This window comes from Sus scrofa, chromosome Y, assembly GCF_000003025.6.
Source record: "Sus scrofa isolate TJ Tabasco breed Duroc chromosome Y, Sscrofa11.1, whole genome shotgun sequence".
Classification (NCBI taxonomy): Eukaryota; Metazoa; Chordata; class Mammalia; order Artiodactyla; family Suidae; genus Sus; species Sus scrofa.
In genome coordinates this window covers 40,466,102-40,477,253 of record NC_010462.3, presented here as the reverse complement: position 1 = coordinate 40,477,253, position 11,152 = coordinate 40,466,102, and positions in this window count along the sequence as shown.

Below are 11,152 nucleotides of genomic sequence, written 5' to 3'. Positions count from 1 at the left end.
GCAAATCAAAACAACTATGAGATACCACCTCACACCAGTCAGAATGGCCATCATTAATAAATCCACAAATAACAAGTGCTGGAGGGGCTGTGGAGAAAAGGGAACCCTCCTGCACTGCTGGTGGGAATGTAAACTGGTACAGCCACTATGGAGAACAGTTTGGAGCCACCTTAAAAATCTATACATAGAACTTCCATATGACCCTGCAATCCCACTCTTGGGCATCTATCCGGACAAAGCTCTACTTAAAAGAGACACATGCACCCGCATGTTCATCGCAGCACTAGTCACAATAGCCAGGACATGGAAACAACCCAAATGTCCATCGACAGAGGATTGGATTCGGAAGATGTGGTATATATACACAATGGAATACTACTCAGCCATAAAAAAGAACAACATAATGCCATTTGCAGCAACATGGATGGAACTAGGGACTCTCATACTGAGTGAAATGAGCCAGAAAGACAAAGACAAATACCATATGATTTCACTTATAACTGGAATCTAATATCCAGCACAAATGAACCTTTCCACAGAAAATAAAATCATGGACTTGGAGAAGAGACTTGTGGCAGCCTGATGGGAGAGGGAGGGAGTGGGAGGGATCAGGAGCTTGGGCTTATCACACACAACTTAGAATAGATTTACAAGGAGATCCTGCTGAGTAGCATTGAGAACTATGTCTAGATACTCATGTTGCAACAGAACAAAGGGTAGGGGAAAAAAAATGTAATGTATACATGTAAGGATAACTTGATCCCCTTGCTGTACAGTGGGAAAAAAAAAAAATAGCAAATGAACACGATAGAAGTATTTGTGAACTGAATAACTTGGTGTTATAATAATTTTACATACATTACAAAACACACAGAAATAAAAAGAAATAAAAATATTATAAACAAAAATATTAAAAAAATAAGTTAAGGTGTATAATAAGTCAACGATGAAATGACTAAAATGTACTTAGAAGAGATGTTGACATTAGTAAACAATCAGTAGCAGCAATGCATGGTATACTTTGTACATACAGTATGTATAACACATAGTGTACATAGTGCTATAATACATAGGAGTAGTATAACAACAACAATAATAACAATAATAGTTAAAAAAAATAACTCCACTGATAGGCTGTGAAGATGAAATCAGTTCAGGTGTATAAGGATGCAATGTGTAAGTAGGTATAAATTAGAACAGAGGTCAGCATTAGTAAAGAACTAACAAATGGTATAAATAATTATAAGATAACAAGAAAATCTCCCATACTGGGATGCTATTAAGACTAAATATGTTAGGAGTTCCCATCATGGCTCAGTGGTTAGCGAATCCGACTAGGAACCATGAGGTTGCAGGTTCGATCAGTGGGTTGAGGATCTGGTGTTACCGTGAGCTGTGGTGCAGATTGCAGATGTGGCTCGGATCCTGCGTTGCTGTGGCTGGGGCATAGGCCGGTGGCTACAGCTCCAATTCAACCTGGGAACCTCCATATGCCGTGGGAGTGGCCCTAGAAATGGCAAAAAGACAAAAAAATTTAAAAAAAAAAGACTAAATATGTTAAAATGTAGAGGGATTCAGCACCCAAGTATCTATAAAGTACTTGGAATATTGATTGATGTTACTCAAGAACTTACTGGTAGTAATAATAATAACTAGTACTTTACTGACAAGGCCTGCTCGTCAACCCAGGTCCTGAAGTCAGCGGTGCCACAGAAATAAGAAAGAGACACAGAAGTAGAGTGGGGATCAGGGGGGCTTCTGCCTTCAAGAGGCAGTAGCAACCCTCTGAGCCAACTCATGGTTTTTATTCACTATTTTCTACTTCCTTGTACATGTAGGGGATACATCGGTATTTTACTTCAAACTTATTTACGGAAGCAGGATATGCTAGGACACTCATTCCTAAGCACATAAAGTAATCATAGATGTTTTAGCCCTCCCAGGCCATAATTTGTTGTCTGCATCAAGCCATCTATGGCCTCTCTCAAAAATCCCCCAAGCAAGGCTCCAGTCCTGAGAATGTCGGAGCTGATGGTTTTCCATCAGCAACATCAGTGCTTCAGCAGTCTTGTTTTCAAGATGCCATTCTTTGATGTTGTTCTCATTTGTTTTGCCTCAAGGGTCATGAGAGAGTCACAAGACTATGTAAAGTATAGACGGACCTCTACGGCCACTCTATGGTGCCAGTCTTTTCTTTCCATTCTTTTTCACATTGTGTATTTATACCTCCAACAATTTACAACAACAGAAACCAACCTGGGATGCTAAATGGATTGAATTCAAAGAATAAATATATGTAAAGTACTGAAAAGAGATGGCTGCATTAGTACAGAACTAGCTGTTAGTTGTCATTAACATAAAAATAATTGCTCCATGTACAAGACATTTTAGTGGAGGACTCTTGCAGGGTTGAGTGTTCAATAAGCACTCACAACTGAGTAACTACCACCCCTACTAGGGTTCTGGTGTTTCTTTGTGGTCAGTTTCCCCTATCAATGGCACATGTTCTATCATGAGGGATTAATTTTGCCTGAGCTTGAACTTCATATGAACAGAACCACGTGATTCATATTTCACTTGAATCTACAGCAGTTTAAGAAAACTGTTTTTGATGGATGTTTGTTGTTTGTGGTTGGAGGATTTTTCTTAACATGGCTGCCATAAAAAGTGGAGTTCAGTTCTCTGAGTAAACAGTTCACCCAGGCCAAAACCTAGGAATGAGATTTCTGGGTCATGAAGTAGTGGTATGGTTAACTTTGTGAAAACTTTCCCCAAATTTCCAGAGTGTGTGTACCATTTCATATTTCCATTAGCAATATACATGTGTATGGAAAAAGATTTCCACACACGCTCACCAAAATGTTCAGCAAAATTTGGAATTGTTCTTAAATTGTAACCATAAAAGGGAAGATGCGTAGTGATAATTAAAGTAGTTATTAATAAACCCTTCTAGGGCAAGTGTTCCCCCATTACTTTCCCCTCTTGGAATTTCTAGGTTAAATAGAGTTCTGTCTTTCTTTTGTTTTGTCTTAATCTTACCACTGTTCTTAAAAAGCTCCATACTGACTCAAAGGATCGGTAAATTCTGCTGGTTTTTTGGTTGAGTCCATGCAGAATTGGTAGGTTATCTTATGGAGAGTCACAAAACAGTAACATTAATGTTAGGCAAAAACAAAAGGAGTTCTAGGCTGCTATTTGGTAGCATTTGAAAGTAGTCTTCATGTTTGTTCAGAAACTTTTTGTGAGACTGCAGTAGGGAAGAAGAAACCTGACTCTGTATTAGATCACTTCCATTTCCTTTTAAACTTTGTCCTCTGTGCTTAGCCATGCTGGCTCTCCTCCTTTTGCATGAAGATGTTTCCTATAGCCTGAAGTATACAGGATAGCCTCTTTTTAAGGGTATTACATTTTTAGGTTAAAAATTGTAGAACAGAGAATAACATCTGTCTTGTTGGAGGTTTACAGGAACATCATGACCTGGCCTACATGAAAAAAGGATTCAGACACCAAGAGGTTTGAAAAAAACTATCCATGCCCCCTCCCCTCTCTTGAATAAAAAGAGCCTGGATTCTGACTGAGGGAAGAAGATTCCTTGAGACATCATTCTGCCATCTTCTCGCTCTGATGGGTTTCCAAACACATTCATAATTCCTTGATTAGCCTTCTCTGCAGTGAGCAGAAGGAGCTTGGACTTGGGAACAAGACTGCAGAAAAGTTAAATTGTTGCTTCCTTCCTTTGTTGCCAAAGGAGCAAGTGATTACTGCTCTTCCGGATTTTTCTTAGAGTATTTCCTTGAGGAAATTTGCATTTGTTTTTTTCTTTTCTGTTAACATGTAGGTAAATTTCTTTAAGAGCTAAATAAGCCCCTTGACAGCATGGTGATCCAGAGAAGTCTTTCTTGGAATTCCCTTGTGGGAAAGTGGGTTAAGGGCCCCAGGATTGTCACTGCTGTGGGGTGTGTTGGTTTGATCCCTGGGCCAGGGAACTTCCACATGCCAGGCAGACTGGCCAAAAATTAAAATAACAATAATTCTTTAAAGAACTGTCTTTAAAAAAGGAAAGAAAGAAAGAAAGAAAGAGAGAGAGAGAGAGAGAGAGAGAGAGAAAGAAAGAAAGAAAGAAAGAAAGAAAGAAAGAAAGAAAGAAAGAAAGAAAGAAAGAAAGAATGAAAGAAAGGGAAAGAAAAAAAAATTGAAATGCTGAACCCAGGTTCAGCTAAAAAGCTGAAATTGGCCTTTCACACCCACATCCAGAGTTTATTTCTTTGGTGAAAGACAGACAGTAAGAATGAGAATATTTAGCTTATTATTTCATGTTTTGGGATTGGGCCTAACCTAAATTCTCCTAAGGTCAACTAAAATTCTTTTCAACTGTGTAAGGGTGCTTTACCTGTTGTGGCAAGATAAAACTACTTTTCATTAAAACACATAGACATTTTAAAAATACTTGAAATCTATTAATTTTTGGCATGTACTCATTATGGTAACAAATACATTTCTCCTTGTTTCCACAATGATAATACTCTAAAGAAGATTCAGAAAAGTTTCAAATTTTGCTAAGCACTAGGGTATTAATCAAATTATTTCTCCCCATAGGCCCTTTTATTGCATCACATCTACACACTGAAAAAGGAACCATTCAATTTGGTCTTAGTGGTGCCTGGAGGTGAACACCCACATCAAACTCTGATCGTAAATATGACTCATATATTTTCTTCAAATTTAAGGGACTTTAGAATCTACTTAATGTCTTGTTTGGATTTAGTTTCATCATTCCACACTAACTTGGCAGACAAGAAATGGAGGGGAGGCTGGGGGGGCTCAAATGAAGCAACCCCTGTTAATAATAGAGGGACTTTTCCACACAATTTTACCCCAACCTCTATAGATTCTTTAAAGGGAAAAGACAGTAGGCCTTTTTCTTATTATTTTTATTTCAATTATATTTTCTATAAAGTAACCAAAATGTCTCCAAGCATGAAAATATTTAACTTTAAGGCTATGGCTTTTATGAAATGCAATTCACCAATTCCATTTGTGTAGTGGAGAGTTTTAATCAACAGCAATTCACACACAAATTTTGTTGTGAGGCCTTCTGCTCTTTGTGTAGTTGCAAATGTGTGTGAAACCACTTCCCACTCATGTTTCTTTCTCAACCTAATGTGACGGTGACTTTGTGCAAGATGATAGTGGGTCTTGGTTCCTTCACCAGAGCATATGCTCTGCCCTTTTCAAAGTAAGTAACCCTAAGCCCAATCACTTTTTCTTTTTTCTTTTCTTTTTTTTCTTTCCTTTTTTTTTTTTTTTTGCCTTTGGAATAAATAAAATAATGGAAATAAAGCAGTAGGCTTTCACTAAGGTATTGACACTGGTAAGTACATTGCGAATGGTAGGTTATGTGTGTCATTGTTAATTACTGGGGTAAAAAGGAACATGGGAATTCAAATTAAAAAGCAAGCTGGAGATTTTATTAAAAGGTTAAATCACATTTCTGTCCACTTAGAAATTATGCACCCCCCCAAAAACTGAGGGTTAAGTTTTATTTTGGGCCAAACGAGGGTGTTAGCCCAGGAGGCAGCATTTCAGATAGTTCTGGGAAACCGCTTCAAAGAGGCAGGGCAGAGGGGGGAGGTGGGAAGGCCAGCATATATGCGATCTTGGTGAAGGGTGAGGGGGTACATGCAGCCAAGCACACATTTTTACAGACAGTGGCTGATAGTCTCATGAAGGTCACTGCTAAGTCACAAGGAGAAGACATCATCACCATGAAGGATGTTTACTGCTTTTCTGCATCAGGACATGTAAAAATTTGGCTCATAAAAAACCTTCCTGAAAGTACCTAACTAACTGAAGACATGTTTCATTTTTCCCAGGGCATAGAGTATCTTACCCTGAACACATTTCAGGAGCTATTGCAGGTCAGCAGCTGCAATCCCTGTAGAGGCAGATGGCCAGCACCAGTCTCCGGTTCACAAGGCTTCTCCATGGTGATAAAGCCAACCATAATTTTAGGAGGCATTTCATGACTGTTTTGGCCCACAGTGCTGAGAATGCTCATTCCCAGGTCTGGCAAAGATTTCACGGATAGGCCACTCAGTGTGCTATTACTGAACTAGGCCTTATTAAAAGTAGTCAAGTGTCTCTGTGTTACTATTCTCTTATAGTTTTCATATTCTCCCCGTATGCAGAGTTATACTATCACAATCGATGACCCAGTAAAGAAGTATGTATTTCATCAACTGATTCACATCACCTTAGTCATTATTTTTGTTGGAGGCTCGGCCACACATTTTATAATATGGGAAAGGATACATATATATATATATATTTTTAACTGCAGCATTTTTTATTATGGGGTTATAACTGTATTTTATAGCAATTGATTGCTTTATTTATTGTTTAATTCAATGAATGTTATTATATTTAGAGTTGTACAACCATCACCACAACCTAATTTTAGAACATTTCCATCCCAAACCCCTTGTCCATCCTCCCTCCCCCACCAACCAGTCTCCTTTGATAACCACACGTTTTTCAAAATCTGTGAGTCTGAACAAACAATAATCTTGTAAAACTAGCAAAAAACAAACAATAGAGCTAATAACATTAATAGCATTACAAGCAAATATTGAAGTCAGGAACTTCCTACACTAAACTAGTTCTTGAAGGTGTTGTCAAGACTAGGGAAGGGGTTACTTAAGGCAGAAACCTGATTGTTCATATGATTCATTAACTTTTTTGTATTAGAGGATTTTTCAAGTATGAAAATAGAACATTCAGTTTAAATTATGGCACAGGTGCCTCCCTGAGATGCTGTGAGGGTGTCAATGGCCATGAAGTTTTATGGCACTACTTTCTCATCATAAAAACTTCAGGATTCAGTAGGCTAATAACATTGTTACTATCACTTAAGGCCCACTGAGTGAATTTTTTTAAGGCTTTGGTATGGCTGATTACACTCTCCAGACTATAGAGGGAGGAAAAATAGCTGCTAAATGGCCATACCAGTGGAATACAGATCTTTTGACTCATCAGACTCATCATATCAGTGATAGATTGGCCAAGGCCATCCTTAAATTGTTATGGGCTTTGAGTCCCAGGAAATCATGGAGTACATCTTCCTATCCATCCTGGTGGAAGCCAAGGTCATAAGTTAGCACCACAAATCCACTGAGTTCCACTGACCCAATCTGTTCTATACCAGTCACTGTCCCTAAAGATCATAACATGTAGGCATGGTTCATAAGGCACACCACCTATTTTTCTAGTGTTACTAGGATGATCATCCTTAGGATGATTCAATTGTTCCCAACGTACAGGAGATTTTAAACTTAAATGACCGTAGCCTGCTGTTAACCACATAATTCCATCCTACAATTGCAGGAGGTTCCCTTCAAATAAACAGGAGATAAGAGTTTTTTGATTGAGACATGCTTGTTCTGACTGAGCTTGAGTGACCCTAAAAGAAATTGCATATTTATGGTCAAGGTCAGGGAAGGTGCTATTAATTGGCCAGGTGAGGAAAATCCACCTACCAATAAAATTAATTTCCCAAGGCTATCCAATCTGAGCATTGGAGGGGAGAAATGCGTCGAGGTAACCCAGAAGTACTAGACAGAGGTAACTGGCAACAAAACCAACAACTGGACTTGCTTCTTCTCTTTAAGGCCTCACCTGTAGCACATGGAAGATCCCAGGCTATGGGTCAAATCAGAGCTACAGCCAAGGCCTATGTCACAGCCAAGGCAACACTGGCTCCAAACCACACGTTACCCATGCCACAGGTTGCAGCAACCCAGGATCCTTAACCCACTGAGCAAAACCATGGATCAAACCCACATTCTCATGGAGAATACATCAATTCTTTAACCCACTCAGGCACAGTGGGAACTCCTGGATTGATTTTTAAAATTAGTCTAGGATTGTGCCCATTATTGAAAAGACGTTTGACTCATATGCAGAGGTCCAAGAAGTCAAGAAAACTTTACAAATCATCATATGAGTCAGGCCCAGCATCCTGGGCCACCTGTATATTTCTGATATCATCTTCTTTTCATCCTGGTATAGCTTCTCCTCCATGTAAGTATCGTTTTAAGCTGATATTCAGATAATCAATACTCTCTATACACCACACTGGTGCAGGGGCCCTTTTTAAAGAGGGAAGCATGAAACCAAGAGTCAATTCCCTTTAGTTTTTCTGCACAAGAGCTACTTAAGAATACTTGCCAAGAGGCTTTCCATCTGGCTTGAAATCATCCTTTAAATTATGTCTTTTCCAGTATGCATAACCCCCCCCCCCCGCTTGCAGGTCCTGGAGCATCTGATCTTCATCCAAAAGTAGATTATTGAGTTTGGCTTTAGGAACAAGCTTAGAATGTCCTTTTAGAAGCCCAGTGATACATTTACAATAATGTAACCTAGCCCACTTTAATAGTATAGGTTCATACAATTCGTATCTAGTATCATTTGCCTCCAAGTGATAATTTTCAAAAGAGACAACTGATGTTTTCCAAGTGGGGTAGATCTTAGGTGAGGAGGACTCTGGAAGGGCCTTTGACCAGGGCAAGGGATAAATATCTATGATTTTAGCCAACCTGGTTTTAAGTGTTCCATTTGATCTTTCTACCAGCACAGGGGACTGTGGGTGGCAACCACAATGGATGTGCTGCATCATTGGCCAGATTTTATAAATTTCATTGACAATTTGTCCATTAAAATGGGTTCTCCTTCACTATGTATTTCTGCAGGGACTCCCCAAATGGGATTCACCCTCCGTAAAGTTATTTTGCCTACTGACTGTGCAGTGGCTCTTCTGCATGGTGATGCCTCAACCCAATGTGAAAACCCGTACAAATAATGACAAGTACATACTGGTAACCTCGAGAGGGAGGCATTTGGATAAAAACAATCTGCCAAATTTCAAAAGAGTCTACAGGTAGCGCAAGATTCCTTGAGAACTCTGCGATGGCCTTTTGTGGGTTGTGTTTTGGACATGTGGTACATCTGGAATAAACCTTTCAGGCTGTAGTGAAGGAAGGTGTTTTCCCCACAAATACCTTTTTATCTGTATTCTGCTGAGTTAAGTCATGGATATACTGTAAAATGGGATATTGAGATTCAAACAGAATGAGAGGCTTTCCTTTTGGGCCTATCCCGCATTCTCTATTAGAGTCAAATTTTCTGCCGTTATGTTTCCAGGTATCCTTTTTCTACCTCTTTTGCCATTTCCTGAAAATTCAGTGGAGTGTTGGTAAGGTTACAGAGAGTAAGGTGAGAGAGAAGCAGTGGTTAGTTTCCTGCTCTCCTTTTGCAGAGCTGTTGTCATGCTGGCATGATCTGCTGAGGAGTTCCCTTTTCCTCCCCTGGTGTCAGCCTTTGAGTGACCTCCCACCTTAATGAGAGCCAATGTATTTGGTAGAAGAATTGTATCCAATAATGCTACAACTTCTCTCTCATTTTTAATAGGCTCTCCAGAGGATGTTAAAAAAAAAAAAGCTCCCCTTTGTCCTCACATCAGGCCAAAATCTTGTGCTACCCCAAAAGTGTAGAGACTATCAGTGTAAATGTTAGCGGACTTCCCTTTTGGCCAATGGCAGGCTCTTGTTAGTGCCATTAATCCAGCCTGCTGGGCAGAAAAGACTTTATGTAAGGGATGATTCTCAAGGGCTCACACACTGGAGAAACAACAGCATTGCCAGCCTGGTATTTTCCACGAGGTTCTCACAGTCCTGAGCTGTCTGAATATCACAAAATCAGGATTCTCCATGGGGCTCTCTTGGAGATCAATCCTGGGGGATAAAAAATTGTCAGTTAAAGCTATACGATCATGTTTTCCATCACCAATGTCTGATTCCTCTGGTAGTAAGGTGGCTGGTTAATCCTGTTATATCTGTGAAGAGTTACATTTAGCAAGAGCGAGACAATTTCATGGGAGGTTAATCAACTTGCTGAATAATGTTGTGTGTGATGAGAGTTTAGTAAAGTCTCCCCAGAGTGAGAGACAAAAATAGTGAGATGGTGACTCATGACTACCCCTTCTCTGGTCTCACGCAGCAGAGCTGTCATTATGGCAACCCTGGGAGCAGGAGGTGTGGGGGCTGGCTACAGAATCTAGCTCTTGGATATAACATCCTATTGATCACCATGCTGTAGTCACCGTGTTGTAGATCACATGTGGTGGTCACCACGTTGCTGGGTTAGTCCTCCTTGTGCAGCCCCCTGTCATGAACAAAGAGGAGGATGCCCCATGGGCAGGCTGGGACCTTTGCCAGAAGGGTTTGTGTTTAAAATGTCTCCATGGCTTCAGAACGTCTTTCCGTGGTCCAGCAAAGAGGGTCAGGTTGGTCTTATTACACACTGGCTGAGATACTAAGAGAACAATTTGGAATCCAGTTCCTGTAGTCACCTGAAAGGTCTAAAAATCCCCTTAATTGCCTCTTTGTCTTTGGATAGGGAAGACTAAATGCCTGCCACACTGCAAGATCAATTAAAAGTCCTTTTTTAGATATCCTATCTCCTAAATATTTCACAGCAGTCTTACAATGTTGTACTTTCCCTTTAGACACTTGATGTCCATTTAAGGCTAACTTCTAAAGTAAATACAGGGTGTCCTACTGGGTGTTCATCAAAGAATTTGCACACAGCAGCAAATCATCTATATATTGTATCAAAACTGACCCGAGAGGAAAATCTTGATCATCCAGATCAGCTTTTTGTTTTGTTTTGATTTTTAGGGCTGCACCCACAGCATACGGAGGTTCCCAGGCTAGGGGGTCTGCAGCTACAGCTGCCAGCCTATGCCATGGTCGTAGCCAGATCCCAGCCATGTCTGAGACCTACACCATACCTCATGGCAATGCCAGATGCTTAACCCACTGAGCAAGGCCAGGGATGGAACCCACAACCTCATGCTTCCTAGTCAGATTCATTTCTGCTGTGCCATGGGAACTCCCTTTCTTTTTTTTCTTCTTTCCTCCTTTCTTCCTTCTTTTCCTCCTTCCTTCCTTCCTTCCTTCCTTCTTTCTTTCTTTCTTTTTTCTTTCTTTCTTTTTCTTTCTTTCTTTCTTTCTCCTTCTTTCTTTTTCTTTCTTTCTTTCTTTCTTTCTTTCTTTCTTTCTTTCTTTCTTTCTTTCTCTTTCTCTCTTTCTTTTTC